The sequence below is a fragment of the Coregonus clupeaformis genome, chromosome 31 (genome assembly GCF_020615455.1).
Source record: "Coregonus clupeaformis isolate EN_2021a chromosome 31, ASM2061545v1, whole genome shotgun sequence".
Lineage (NCBI taxonomy): Eukaryota > Metazoa > Chordata > Actinopteri > Salmoniformes > Salmonidae > Coregonus > Coregonus clupeaformis.
This window is the reverse complement of record NC_059222.1, coordinates 45,116,678-45,132,929: the sequence shown is the minus strand read 5'-3', so window position 1 is coordinate 45,132,929 and position 16,252 is coordinate 45,116,678. Positions and strand designations below refer to the sequence as shown.

General features: G+C 47.4%; 1 protein-coding gene across 1 annotated transcript in view; it reads right to left on the bottom strand.

The window, feature by feature from the left end:
• LOC121547770 (calcium uniporter protein, mitochondrial-like) overlaps positions 1-16,252 on the bottom strand; it is a 133,340-nt gene that overhangs the window by 83,713 nt on the left and 33,375 nt on the right. The window lies entirely within an intron of this gene.

Below are 16,252 nucleotides of genomic sequence, written 5' to 3'. Positions count from 1 at the left end.
CTGAGACTTGGTTCGTCAGCCCATGCACTGCCGAAGTCATGGTAAAACTCCTTGTATGCTAATTCTATCTAACTGGAGTTGTGTTGTGATTATGAGGGGGTCCCTGATGAATTTGCTATCACAAAAGGGGTCCCCAGCCCCAAAACGTTTGAGAAGCCCTGCTTTAGATAAAGTGGAATATCCCTTTAAAACAGAGCTAGTGGTGGTGTTACAAGAATATTCCTTATCATCAGAGCCACAAAATCAAACCAACATCAAACAAGGCTGTTAGAGGAGATTTGACTCCAATGGCAATAAAATGTTGCCACGCGATCGTAAAATACGATTTTATCGTTCGCTCTTTTTGGTCTCATAAAAGTACTGTACTAGCAGATAGTACTAGAGTGGTGATGAGAAGTGGTCTAAATAAGTTGTTGATAACTTGAATGCTGACTAAAACTGTAGAATGTTGACTAAAACTGTAGAATGCTGACTAAAACTGTAGAATGTTGACTTGTTGAATGCTGACTAAAACTGTAGAATGCTGACTAAAACTGTAGAATGTTGACTTGTAGAATGTTGACTAAAACTGTAGAATGTTGACTTGTAGAATGTTGACTAAAAACTGTAGAATGTTGACTTGTAGAATGTTGACTAAAAACTGTAGAATGTTGACTTGTAGAATGTTGACTAAAACTGTAGAATGCTGACTAAAACTGTAGAATGCTGACTAAAACTGTAGAATGTTGACTAAAACTGTAGAATGTTGACTTGTAGAATGTTGACTAAAACTGTAGAATGTTGACTAAAACTGTAGAATGCTGACTAAAACTGTAGAATGTTGACTAAATCTGTAGAATGTTGACTTGTAGAATGTTGACTAAAACTGTAGAATGTTGACTAAAACTGTAGAATGTTGACTAAAACTGTAGAATGTTGACTTGTAGAATGTTGACTAAAACTGTAGAATGCTGACTAAAACTGTAGAATGATGACTAAAACTGTAGAATGTTGACTTGTAGAATGTTGACTAAAACTGTAGAATGTTGACTAAAACTGTAGAATGTTGACTAAAACTGTAGAATGTTGACTAAAACTGTAGAATGTTGACTAAAACTGTAGAATGTTGACTAAAACTGTAGAATGTTGACTTGTAGAATGTTGACTAAAACTGTAGAATGCTGACTAAAACTGTAGAATGATGACTAAAACTGTAGAATGTTGACTAAAACTGTAGAATGTTGACTTGTAGAATGTTGACTAAAACTGTAGAATGTTGACTAAAACTGTAGAATGTTGACTAAAACTGTAGAATGTTGACTAAAACTGTAGAATGTTGACTTGTAGAATGTTGACTAAAACTGTAGAATGTTGACTAAAACTGTAGAATGTTGACTTGTAGAATGTTGACTAAAACTGTAGAATGCTGACTAAAACTGTAGAATGTTGACTTGTAGAATGTTGACTAAAACTGTAGAATGTTGACTTGTAGAATGTTGACTAAAAACTGTAGAATGTTGACTTGTAGAATGTTGACTAAAAACTGTAGAATGTTGACTTGTAGAATGTTGACTAAAACTGTAGAATGCTGACTAAAACTGTAGAATGCTGACTAAAACTGTAGAATGTTGACTAAAACTGTAGAATGTTGACTTGTAGAATGTTGACTAAAACTGTAGAATGTTGACTAAAACTGTAGAATGCTGACTAAAACTGTAGAATGTTGACTAAATCTGTAGAATGTTGACTTGTAGAATGTTGACTAAAACTGTAGAATGTTGACTAAAACTGTAGAATGTTGACTTGTAGAATGTTGACTAAAACTGTAGAATGCTGACTAAAACTGTAGAATGATGACTAAAACTGTAGAATGTTGACTAAAACTGTAGAATGTTGACTTGTAGAATGTTGACTAAAACTGTAGAATGTTGACTAAAACTGTAGAATGTTGACTAAAACTGTAGAATGTTGACTTGTAGAATGTTGACTAAAACTGTAGAATGTTGACTAAAACTGTAGAATGTTGACTTGTAGAATGTTGACTAAAACTGTAGAATGCTGACTAAAACTGTAGAATGTTGACTTGTAGAATGTTGACTAAAACTGTAGAATGTTGACTTGTAGAATGTTGACTAAAACTGTAGAATGTTGACTAAAACTGTAGAATGTTGACTAAAACTGCAGAACAACCCAGGAGCCACATCTACCTCCCCAGAGACAGACAGCACCAGGCCCCAGAACAACCCAGGAGCCACATCTACCTCCCCAAAAACAGACACCACCATGCTCCAGATGGCCCAGTCTCTACTGAATAGACTTGCTTCTAGTCTACATAAAAACAAGAGTAAAGGTGAAAGTATACTGTAGCTACCTCACAGTCCAACAAAGGTGCAAGACTAGAAGAACAGGCGGGATATGTGATTGAAGGGTATTCATCCCCAGTCCTAAAATCAGTGAGTATTACATGAACCGTTGTAACAGACCCCGAGCCATTAACCTCGACCCCAGCTGGACCCCTAAGCTCTTTTGAAGATCTGGGAAGACCGGTGTAATTAAAAGCATGACAGCCCAGTGTGTCAGATGAACTGAGTTCCCCGTCTCTCTGCAGGCGTGAGTGGAGTTCACTAAGTGTATGCTACATGCTATAAGCATCAGTTGTCAGAGCAGCTTACCGATCACTGCACCTGTACACAGCCCATCTGTAATTAGCCCACCCAACTACCTCATCCCTATATTGTTATTTATTTTGCTCATTTGCACCCCGGTATCTCTATTTGCACATCATCTCTTGCACATCTAGCATTCCAGTGTTAATACTAATTGTAATTATTTTGCACTATAGCCTATTTATTGCCTTACCTCCATAACTTGCTACATTTGCACACACTGTATACATATTTTCTGTTTATTGTATTTTTTAAATATTTTATATATTATTTTTATTTTTTTACCCCATATGTAACTCTGTGTTGTTGTTTTTATCACACTGCTTTGCTTTATCTTGGCCAGGTCGCAGTTGTAAATGAGAACTTGTTCTCAACTGGTTAAATAAAGGTGAAATAAAAAAATAAAATAAAGTGTCACACTCCCTAATGACATGGCTTAGCAATGGCTATCATCCTATCCATTTACTGATTAACTCATGGCACGACACACTAATATGGTAATGCTAGTAAACTAATCTATGTCTGACCCATATCAAATCAAAATCACATTTTATTGGCCACATGCGTCGAATACAACAGGTGTAGACCTTACAGTGAAACACTTACTTACAAGCCCTTAACCAACAATGCAGTTTAAAATTTAAATTAAAAATAATTAAAGAGCAGCAGTAAAATAAAATAACAGTAGGGAGGCTATATACAGGGGGTACCGGTACAGAGTCAATGTGTGGGAGCACCGGTTAGTCGAGGTAATTGAGGTAATATATACATGTGGGTAGAGTTAAAGTGACTATGCATAGATAATAAACAGAGTAGCAGAAGTGTAAAAGAGGGGGTTGGGGGGGACAATGCAAGTAGTCCAGGTAGCCATGATTAGCTGTTCAGGAGTCTTATGGCTTGGGGGTAGAAGCTGTTGAGAAGTCTTTTGGACCTAGACTTGGCACTCCGGTACCGCTTGCCGTGCGGTAGCAGAGAGAACAGTCTATGACTAGGGTGGCTGGAGTCTTTGACCATTTTTAGGGCCTTCCTCTGATACCGCCTGGTATAGAGGTCCTGGATGGCAGGAAGCTTGGCCCCAGTGATGTACTGGGCCGTACGCACTACCATCTGTAGTGCCTTGCGGTCGGAGGCCGAGCAGTTGCCATACCAGGCGGTGATGCAACCAGTCAAGATGCACTCGATGGTGCAGCTGTAGAACCTTTTGAGGATCCGAGGACCCATGCCAAATATTTTCAGTCTCCTGAGGGGGAATAAGCTTTGTCGTGCCACAATCTCCTTTATCTTGATCACGTTGAGGGAGAGGTTGTTATCCTGGCAACACACGGCCAGGTCTCTGACCTCCTCCCTATAGGCTGTCTCATCGTTGCTGGTGATCAGGCCTACCACTGTTGTGTCGTCAGCAAACTTAATGATGGTGTTGGAGTCGTGCCTGGCCACACAGTCATGGGTGAACAGGGAGTACAGGAGGGGACTGAGCACGCACCACTGACGAGCCCACGTGTTGAGTATCAGCGTGGCAGATGTGTTGTTACCTACCCTTTCCAACTGGGGGCGGCCCGTCAGGAAGTCCAGGATCCAGTTGCAGAGGGAGCTGTTTAGTCCCAGGGTCCTTAGCTTAGTGATGATCTTTGAGGGCACTATGGTGTTGAACGCTGAGCTGTAGTCAATGAATAGCATTCTCATGTAGGTGTTCCTCTAGTCCAGGTGGGAAAGGGCAGTGTGGAGTGCAATAGAGATTGCATCATCTGTGGATCTGTTGGGGCGGTATGCAAATGAAGTGGGTCTATGGTTTCTGGGATAATGGTGTTGATGTGAGCCATGACCAGCCTTTCAAAGCACTTCATTGCTACAGACGTGAGTGCTACGGATTGATAGTCATTTAGGCAGGTTATCTTAGTGTTCTTGGGCACAAGGACTATGGTGGTCTGCTTGAAACATGTTGGTATTACAGACTCAGTCAGGGACATGTTGAAAATGTCAGTGAAGACACTTGCCAGTTGGTCAGCTCATGCTCGGAGTACACGTCCTGGTAATCCGTCTGGCCCTGCGGCCTTGTGAATGTTGACCTGCTTAAAAGTCTTACTCACATCGGCTATGGAGAGCGTGATCACATAGTCATCCAGAACAGCTGTTTCTCTCATGCATGCTTCAGTGTTGCTTGCCTCGAAGCGAGCATAGAAGTGATTTAGCTCATCTGGTAGGCTTGTGTCACTGGGCATCTCACGGCTGTGCTTCCCTTTGTAGTCTGTAATAGTTTGCAAGCCCTGCCACATAATATAATAATAATATAATATGCCATTTAGCAGACGCTTTTATCCAAAGCGACTTACAGTCATGCGTGCATAATTTTTTTTGTGTATGGGTGGTCCCGGGGTTCGAACCCACTACCTTGGCGTTACAAGCGCCGTGCTCTACCAGCTGAGCTACAGAGGACCACATCCGACGAGCGTCGGAGCCGGTGTAGTACGATTCAATCTTAGTCCTGTATTGACTCTTTGCCTGTTTGATGGTTCGTCGGAGGGCATAGCGTGAGTTCTCATAAGCGTCCGGGTTAGAGTCCCACTCCTTGAAAGCGGCAGCTCTAGCCTTTAGCTCAATGCGGATGTTGCCTGTAATCCATGGCTTCTGGTTGGGGTATGTACGAACGGTAACTGTGGGGACGACGTCATCGATGCACTTATTGATGAAGCCAGTGACTGATGTGGTGTACTCCTCAATGCCATCAGAAGAATCCCGGAACATATTCCAGTCTGTGCTAGCAAAACAGTCCTGTAGCTTAGCATCTGCGTCATCTGACCACTTCCTTATTAACCAAGTCACTGGTGCTTCCTGCTCACACATGTTGCAGCGATGGGTCCTGTCATCACGAGTAGTCTTTGTGGGTTTAATGGTTGATTTATTTATGATGCCATGTGCTAATCCTACAGTATGTGCCAATGCTAGCAAACGTTAGTAAACTCACCGCAAGGCTCACTGCCTGCCCTCCATGACACCTACAACACCAGGTGTCACAGGAATGTCAAGAAGATCATCAAGGACCTGTTTACGAAGCATGTGACAAATAACATTTGATTTGAGACACCCCCAAGAGACTTCAGGCACTCCCAAGAATCACTGTATAATGCGAACCTTGTTTATCACACATCATGTTGTGGCTTTGGGTCCTGTCCAGCCTTCTCAGGTAGCCCCTCTCCCTCTCTCTTTCCAACGTTCTCTAGCAGCTTGACACGGTCAACTCAGCACCATTTGATCCGGACACACATAACACTCCATCTGATCCCAGCCCAGACACAAACAGGACCAGGGTAATTTCAGACCCATATGTGGGCCCAGGGGCCCAAAGCAAACGTCTCCTCTTGCTGTGGCAAAGTCTACACATTCCCCTGCTAGCAGGACCAGCATGTTGTTAGCTTGTTACAGCTACAGTCAGTCAGCAGGACCAGCATGTTGTTAGCTTGTTACAGCTAGAGTCAGTGAGCAGGACCAGCATGTTGTTAGCTTGTTACAGCTAGAGTCAGTCAGCAGGACCAGCATGTTGTTAGCTTGTTACAGCTAGAGTCAGTCAGCAGGACCAGCATGTTGTTAGCTTGTTACAGCTAGAGTCAGTCAGCAGGACCAGCATGTTGTTAGCTTGTTACAGCTACAATCAGTCAGCAGGACCAGCATGTTGTTAGCTTGTTACAGCTAGAGTCAGTCAGCAGGACCAGCATGTTGTTAGCTTGTTACAGCTAGAGTCAGTCAGCAGGACCAGCATGTTGTTAGCTTGTTACAGCTACAGTCAGTCAGCAGGACCAGCATGTTGTTAGCTTGTTACAGCTACAGTCAGTCAGCAGGACCAGCATGTTGTTAGCTTGTTACAGCTAGAGTCAGTCAGCAGGACCAGCATGTTGTTAGCTTGTTACAGCTAGAGTCAGTCAGCAGGACCAGCATGTTGTTAGCTTGTTACAGCTAGAGTCAGTCAGCAGGACCAGCATGTTGTTAGCTTGTTACAGCTACAGTCAGTCAGCAGGACCAGCATGTTGTTAGCTTGTTACAGCTAGAGTCAGTCAGCAGGACCAGCATGTTGTTAGCTTGTTACAGCTAGAGTCAGTCAGCAGGACCAGCATGTTGTTAGCTTGTTACAGCTAGAGTCAGTCAGCAGGACCAGCATGTTGTTAGCTTGTTACAGCTACAGTCAGTCAGCAGGACCAGCATGTTGTTAGCTTGTTACAGCTAGAGTCAGTCAGCAGGACCAGCATGTTGTTAGCTTGTTACAGCTAGAGTCAGTCAGCAGGACCAGCATGTTGTTAGCTTGTTACAGCTAGAGTCAGTCAGCAGGACCAGCATGTTGTTAGCTTGTTACAGCTAGAGTCAGTCAGCAGGACCAGCATGTTGTTAGCTTGTTACAGCTACAGTCAGTCAGCAGGACCAGCATGTTGTTAGCTTGTTACAGCTAGAGTCAGTCAGCAGGACCAGCATGTTGTTAGCTTGTTACAGCTAGAGTCAGTCAGCAGGACCAGCATGTTGTTAGCTTGTTACAGCTAGAGTCAGTCAGCAGGACCAGCATGTTGTTATCTTGTTACAGCTAGAGTCAGTCAGCAGGACCAGCATGTTGTTAGCTTGTTACAGCTAGAGTCAGTCAGCAGGACCAGCATGTTGTTAGCTTGTTACAGCTAGAGTCAGTCAGCAGGACCAGCATGTTGTTAGCTTGTTACAGCTACAGTCAGTCAGCAGGACCAGCATGTTGTTAGCTTGTTACAGCTACAGTCAGTCAGCAGGACCAGCATGTTGTTAGCTTGTTACAGCTAGAGTCAGTCAGCAGGACCAGCATGTTGTTAGCTTGTTACAGCTAGAGTCAGTCAGCAGGACCAGCATGTTGTTAGCTTGTTACAGCTAGAGTCAGTCAGCAGGACCAGCATGTTGTTAGCTTGTTACAGCTACAGTCAGTCAGCAGGACCAGCATGTTGTTAGCTTGTTACAGCTAGAGTCAGTCAGCAGGACCAGCATGTTGTTAGCTTGTTACAGCTAGAGTCAGTCAGCAGGACCAGCATGTTGTTAGCTTGTTACAGCTAGAGTCAGTCAGCAGGACCAGCATGTTGTTAGCTTGTTACAGCTAGAGTCAGTGAGCAGGACCAGCATGTTGTTAGCTTGTTACAGCTACAATCAGTCAGCAGGACCAGCATGTTGTTAGCTTGTTACAGCTACAATCAGTCAGCAGGACCAGCATGTTGTTAGCTTGTTACAGCTAGAGTCAGTCAGCAGGACCAGCATGTTGTTAGCTTGTTACAGCTAGAGTCAGTCAGCAGGACCAGCATGTTGTTAGCTTGTTACAGCTACAGTCAGTCAGCAGGACCAGCATGTTGTTATCTTGTTACAGCTAGAGTCAGTCATGCATACATACATACATGCATTTTACATATGGGTGGCCCCGGGAATAGAATCCACAACCCTGGCGTTGCCCCATGCTCTACCAACTAAACCAATGTCAGTAGATTCAACAGCTGCATTCCCTCCAAAACCTCCAAAACCTCCATTCCCTCCAAAACCTCCATTCCCTCCAAAACCTCCATTCCCTCCAAAACCTCAATGGTGGAACAAGCTCCCTCACGACGCCAGGACAGCGGAGTCACTCACCACCTTCCGGAGACATTTGAAACCCCACCTCTTTAAGGAATACCTGGGATAGGATAAAGTAATCCTTCTACCCCCCCCCCTGGCTATAAGGTGAATGCACCAATTAGTAAGTGGCTCTGGATAAGAGCGTCTGCTAAATGATGTAAATGTAAATGTAGGTTAAGCACTCGTATGTTCTGCAGTTTAGCCTAACTACCACTGTTAGGGGGGCAGTTGAGGGGAGGCTGTTACACTGTTCCCTGAACAGGACGTTACAATGCACTGAGATGCTGCTGGGCTGGCCTGTGAGATGCTGCTGGGCTGGCCTGTGAGATGCTGCTGGGCAGGCCTGTGAGATGCAGTGAGATGCTGCTGGGCTGGCCTGTGAGATGCAGTGAGATGCTGCTGGGCTGGCCTGTGAGATGCAGTGAGATGCTGCTGGGCTGGCCTGTGAGATGCTGCTGGGCTGGCCTGTGAGATGCTGCTGGGCTGGCCTGTGAGATGCTGCTGGGCTGGCCTGTGAGATGCTGCTGGGCTGGCCTGTGGCCTGTGGCCTGTGCTGACATAAGATGCCATAATAAAACTGTTTGTTCTCTTCTGTTCTGTCAGTGACGCGTGCGCGTGCGTTTCTAATGAAACCAACTTTGACCATGATGCTGAGGACTAAGATGTCTCGTTTTTGGCAAAGTAGCTTATTTTAAATACATTTTACATTTTTCACCAGAATTTTGTAAATGTTCAACCCAAATTCTCATTACCGAAATGCATCCGGATTAAATTCTCTGGTCATTTTATTCAATTTTACTTTAGAAAAACCTAACTTTTAAAAGATACGTTGCTGTAGTTTGTCCATAAATCATACAAATTGTCAAAACTAGTTGAAGTATAATATATATTATTACCTACAAACAATGTGTCTCATTACCGTAACACTTAACTTAAATACAGTTTTATTCACTGATGCATCATCTAGAGGTGTAGTAGAAGTAAAGTAAATGTATTCTCTTATGAATGAGGTTCATATGAGGCCTTCAGAATGAGGTTCATATGAGGCCTTCAGAATGAGGTTCATATGAGGCCTTCAGAATGAGGTTCATATGAGGCCTTCAGAATGAGGTTCATATATTCAAACATCACCTTTACCCCAGTTGGCCTTCTCATTACCGAAACGGCTAAAAAGCTCAAATTGGGAAAAGGTCCGATTTAATTTTTTTTATTTTCCTTGTTATGTTTAACTCAGGCCTTTTCATTAGGGGAGGAATGTTATTGTTTTTTATTAGAAACCTATTTGTTTATTACTGTTGCGGTAATGAGAATTTTGTGGAAATAGTGATAAATGCATAATATCTGACAAAAAATAATAATAATTTATTAAATAGATAAGTAAAGATTCTAATCTCAGTGATCCAAGAGGACATTTCGTGAAAAATGACAACGAATATTTGGGTCAAATGTCAGTTTCACTAGAATGACCCGTGTGTGTGTCTTCCTGGCTCAAACAGGGCCCAGTACACCAGTACAGGGGACGTAGCACTGCTTGGAGGAAAAGAGAGGCAGTGGAATGGACAGAAAAGCTATCCTCTCTCCTCTCATCGTGTCTACAGAAGGAGAGGAGAGGAGAGAGACGGATGACAGGCTATCTGGATGGGGAGAGGAGAGGAGAGAGACGGATGACAGGCTATCTGGATGGTAAGAGGAGAGAGACGGATGACAGGCTATCTGGATGGTGAGAGGAGAGGAGAGAGACAGATGACAGGCTATCTGGATGGGGAGAGGAGAGGAGAGAGACAGATGACAGGCTATCTGGATGGTGAGAGGAGAGAGACAGATGACAGGCTATCTGGATGGTGAGAGGCGAGGAGAGAGACGGATGACAGGCTATCTGGATGGTGAGAGGAGAGAGACAGATGACAGGCTATCTGGATGGTGAGAGGAGAGGAGAGAGACGGATGACAGGCTATCTGGATGGGGAGAGGAGAGGAAGACAGATGACAGGCTATCTGGATGGTGAGAGGAGAGGAGAGAGACAGATGACAGGCTATCTGGATGGGGAGAGGAGAGAGACGGATGACAGGCTATCTGGATGGTGAGAGGGGAGGAGAGAGACGGATGACAGGCTATCTGGATGGTGAGAGGAGAGAGACAGATGACAGGCTATCTGGATGGTGAGAGGAGAGGAGAGAGACGGATGACAGGCTATCTGGATGGTGAGAGGAGAGAGACGGATGACAGGCTATCTGGATGGTGAGAGGAGAGGAGAGAGACAGATGACAGGCTATCTGGATGGTGAGAGGAGAGGAGAGAGACGGATGACAGACTATCTGGATGGTGAGAGGAGAGGAGAGAGACGGATGACAGGCTATCTGGATGGTGAGAGGAGAGAGACGGATGACAGGCTATCTGGATGGTGAGAGGAGAGGAGAGAGACAGATGACAGGCTATCTGGATGGGGAGAGGAGAGGAGAGAGACAGATGACAGGCTATCTGGATGGGGAGAGGAGAGGAGAGAGACAGATGACAGGCTATCTGGATGGTGAGAGGAGAGAGACGGATGACAGGCTATCTGGATGGTGAGAGGAGAGGAGAGAGACAGATGACAGGCTATCTGGATGGTGAGAGGAGAGGAGAGAGACGGATGACAGGCTATCTGGATGGTGAGAGGAGAGAGACGGATGACAGGCTATCTGGATGGTGAGAGGAGAGGAGAGAGACAGATGACAGGCTATCTGGATGGTGAGAGGCGAGGAGAGAGACGGATGACAGGCTATCTGGATGGTGAGAGGAGAGAGACGGATGACAGGCTATCTGGATGGTGAGAGGAGAGAGAGAGACAGATGACAGGCTATCTGGATGGTGAGAGGAGAGGAGAGAGACGGATGACAGGCTATCTGGATGGTGAGAGGAGAGAGACGGATGACAGGCTATCTGGATGGTGAAAGGAGAGAGACGGATGACAGGCTATCTGGATGGTGAGAGGAGAGAGACGGATGACAGGCTATCTGGATGGTGAGAGGAGAGAGACGGATGACAGGCTATCTGGATGGTGAGAGGAGAGAGACGGATGACAGGCTATCTGGATGGTGAGAGGAGAGAGACAGATGACAGGCTATCTGGATGGGGAGAGGAGAGGAGAGAGACAGATGACAGGCTATCTGGATGGGGAGAGGAGAGGAGAGAGACAGATGACAGGCTATCTGGATGGTGAGAGGAGAGGAGAGAGACGGATGACAGGCTATCTGGATGGGGAGAGGAGAGGAGAGAGACGGATGACAGGCTATCTGGATGGTGAGAGGAGAGAGACGGATGACAGGCTATCTGGATGGTGAGAGGAGAGGAGAGAGACAGATGACAGGCTATCTGGATGGTGAGAGGAGAGGAGAGAGACAGATGACAGGCTATCTGGATGGCGAGAGGAGAGGAGAGAGACGGATGACAGGCTATCTGGATGGTGAGAGGAGAGAGACGGATGACAGGCTATCTGGATGGTGAGAGGAGAGAGAGGACGGATGACAGGCTATCTGGATGGTGAGAGGAGAGGAGAGAGATGGATGACAGGCTATCTGGATGGTGAGAGGAGAGGAGAGAGACGGATGACAGGCTATCTGGATGGTGAGAGGAGAGGAGAGAGACGGATGACAGGCTATCTGGATGGTGAGAGGAGAGGAGAGAGACGGATGACAGGCTATCTGGATGGTGAGAGGAGAGGAGAGAGATGGATGACAGGCTATCTGGATGGTGAGAGGAGAGAGACGGATGACAGGCTATCTGGATGGTGAGAGGAGAGAGACGGATGACAGGCTATCTGGATGGTGAGAGGAGAGAGACGGATGACAGGCTATCTGGATGGTGAGAGGAGAGAGACGGATGACAGGCTATCTGGATGGTGAGAGGAGAGAGACGGATGACAGGCTATCTGGATGGTGAGAGGAGAGAGACGGATGACAGGCTATCTGGATGGTGAGAGGAGAGGAGAGAGACAGATGACAGGCTATCTGGATGGTGAGAGGAGAGGAGAGAGACAGATGACAGGCTATCTGGATGGTGAGAGGAGAGGAGAGAGACGGATGACAGGCTATCTGGATGGTGAGAGGAGAGAGACGGATGACAGGCTATCTGGATGGTGAGAGGAGAGAGACGGATGACAGGCTATCTGGATGGTGAGAGGAGAGGAGAGAGACGGATGACAGGCTATCTGGATGGTGAGAGGAGAGAGACGGATGACAGGCTATCTGGATGGTGAGAGGAGAGGAGAGAGACAGATGACAGGCTATCTGGATGGTGAGAGGAGAGGAGAGAGACGGATGACAGGCTATCTGGATGGTGAGAGGAGAGGAGAGAGACGGATGACAGGCTATCTGGATGGTGAGAGGAGAGAGACGGATGACAGGCTATCTGGATGGTGAGAGGAGAGAGACGGCTGACAGGCTATCTGGATGGTGAGAGGAGAGAGACGGATGACAGGCTATCTGGATGGTGAGAGGAGAGGAGAGAGACAGATGACAGGCTATCTGGATGGTGAGAGGAGAGAGACGGATGACAGGCTATCTGGATGGTGAGAGGAGAGGAGAGAGACAGATGACAGGCTATCTGGATGGTGAGAGAGAGAGAGACGGATGACAGGCTATCTGGATGGTGAGAGGAGAGGAGAGAGACGGATGACAGGCTATCTGGATGGTGAGAGGAGAGAGACGGATGACAGGCTATCTGGATGGTGAGAGGAGAGAGACGGATGACAGGCTATCTGGATGGTGAGAGGAGAGGGGACGGATGACAGGCTATCTGGATGGTGAGAGGAGAGGAGAGAGACAGATGACAGGCTATCTGGATGGTGAGAGGAGAGGAGAGAGACAGATGACAGGCTATCTGGATGGTGAGAGGAGAGGAGAGAGACGGATGACAGGCTATCTGGATGGTGAGAGGAGAGAGAACGGATGACAGGCTATCTGGATGGTGAGAGGAGAGAGACGGATGACAGGCTATCTGGATGGTGAGAAGAGAGAGACGGATGACAGGCTATCTGGATGGTGAGAGGAGAGAGACGGATGACAGGCTATCTGGATGGTGAAAGGAGAGAGACGGATGACAGGCTATCTGGATGGTGAGAGGAGAGGAGAGAGACAGATGACAGGCTATCTGGATGGTGAGAGGAGAGGAGAGAGACAGATGACAGGCTATCTGGATGGTGAGAGGAGAGGAGAGAGACAGATGACAGGCTATCTGGATGGTGAGAGGAGAGGAGAGAGACAGATGACAGGCTATCTGGATGGTGAGAGGAGAGGAGAGAGACGGATGACAGGCTATCTGGATGGTGAGAGGAGAGAGACGGATGACAGGCTATCTGGATGGTGAGAGGAGAGAGACGGCTGACAGGCTATCTGGATGGTGAGAGGAGAGAGACGGCTGACAGGCTATCTGGATGGTGAGAGGAGAGAGACGGATGACAGGCTATCTGGATGGTGAGAGGAGAGGAAGACAGATGACAGGCTATCTGGATGGTGAGAGGAGAGAGACGGATGACAGGCTATCTGGATGGTGAGAGGAGAGGAGAGAGACAGATGACAGGCTATCTGGATGGTGAGAGGAGAGAGACGGATGACAGGCTATCTGGATGGTGAGAGGAGAGGAGAGAGACAGATGACAGGCTATCTGGATGGTGAGAGGAGAGGAGAGAGACGGATGACAGGCTATCTGGATGGTGAGAGGAGAGGAGAGAGACGGATGACAGGCTATCTGGATGGTGAGAGGAGAGAGACGGATGACAGGCTATCTGGATGGTGAGAGGAGAGAGACGGATGACAGGCTATCTGGATGGTGAGAGGAGAGGAGAGAGACAGATGACAGGCTATCTGGATGGTGAGAGGAGAGAGAGACGGATGACAGGCTATCTGGATGGTGAGAGGAGAGAGACGGATGACAGGCTATCTGGATGGTGAGAGGAGAGGAGAGAGACGGATGACAGGCTATCTGGATGGTGAGAGGAGAGAGAGAGACGGATGACAGGCTATCTGGATGGTGAGAGGAGAGGAGAGAGACAGATGACAGGCTATCTGGATGGTGAGAGGAGAGGAGAGAGACGGATGACAGGCTATCTGGATGGTGAGAGGAGAGGAGAGAGACGGATGACAGGCTATCTGGATGGTGAGAGGAGAGAGACGGATGACAGGCTATCTGGATGGTGAGAGGAGAGGAGAGAGACGGATGACAGGCTATCTGGATGGTGAGAGGAGAGAGACGGATGACAGGCTATCTGGATGGTGAGAGGAGAGAGACGGATGACAGGCTATCTGGATGGTGAGAGGAGAGAGACGGATGACAGGCTATCTGGATGGTGAGAGGAGAGAGACGGATGACAGGCTATCTGGATGGTGAGAGGAGAGGAGAGAGACGGATGACAGGCTATCTGGATGGGGAGAGGAGAGGAGAGAGACGGATGACAGGCTATCTGGATGGTGAGAGGGGAGGAGAGAGACGGATGACAGGCTATCTGGATGGTGAGAGGAGAGGAGAGAGACGGATGACAGGCTATCTGGATGGTGAGAGGAGAGGAGAGAGACAGATGACAGGCTATCTGGATGGTGAGAGGAGAGGAGAGAAACAGATGACAGGCTATCTGGATGGTGAGAGGAGAGGAGAGAGACAGATGACAGGCTATCTGGATGGTGAGAGGAGAGGAGAGAAACAGATGACAGGCTATCTGGATGGTGAGAGGAGAGAGAGACGGATGACAGGCTATCTGGATGGTGAGAGGAGAGGAGAGAGACGGATGACAGTCTATCTGGATGGTGAGAGGAGAGGAGAGAGATGACAGGCTATCTGGATGGTGAGAGGAGAGGAGAGAGACGGATGACAGGCTATCTGGATGGTGAGAGGAGAGAGACAGATGACAGGCTATCTGGATGGTGAGAGGAGAGAGACAGATGACAGGCTATCTGGATGGTGAGAGGAGAGGAGAGAGACGGATGACAGGCTATCTGGATGGTGAGAGGAGAGGAGAGAGACGGATGACAGGCTATCTGAATGGTGAGAGGAGAGGAGAGAGATGGATGACAGGCTATCTGGATGGTGAGAGGAGAGAGACGGATGACAGGCTATCTGGATGGTGAGAGGAGAGGAGAGAGACAGATGACAGGCTATCTGGATGGTGAGAGGAGAGGAGAGAGATGGATGACAGGCTATCTGGATGGTGAGAGGAGAGGAGAGAGACGGATGACAGGCTATCTGGATGGTGAGAGGAGAGGAGAGAGACGGATGACAGGCTATCTGGATGGTGAGAGGAGAGGAGAGAGACGGATGACAGGCTATCTGGATGGTGAGAGGAGAGGAGAGAGACAGATGACAGGCTATCTGGATGGTGAGAGGAGAGAGACAGATGACAGGCTATCTGGATGGGGAGAGGAGAGAGATGGATGGTTTTATTATCGCTACACCTCTTTCATCCTGCCATCTAATCCTCATCCTCCTTCATCACACCATCTCTCTTTCTGGTTCTGTCTTCTCCTTTGTCTGTGCCTCTGTGCTCCATCCCTCCCTCTCTCTCCCTTCCTCCCCCCATCTTCCTCCCTCCCTCCCTCCCTCCCTCCCTCCCTCCCTCTCCCCTCCATCTCTCTCCTCCCTCCATCTCTCTCTCTCCCTCCCTCCCTCCCTCCCTCTCCATCTCTCTCCTCCCTCCATCTCTCCCCCTCTCTCTCTCTCTCTCCCCCTCTTTTCACTCGCACTACCAGTCAGAGATGTTTGCATCCCCAGGGGAACGAGGGGGAAGGAGAGGTGAGGCTGCAGGCAATCATCCCTCTCTCTCAGGACACAGAGAGGAGAGATGAGAGGAGAGAGAGATGAAGCGAGGAGAGAGGGGGGGAGACAGAAAGGAGAGAGAGAGAGAGAGAGGAAGCACCAAATAATATATGCAGAGTAGAATTAGGCTGATACCTGCTAATGATCAAATCCAGAACAACCTAAAAGGAAGCGATTACCAAACCTTCCATTACAAAGACATCACCTACAGAGAGATGAACTTGGAG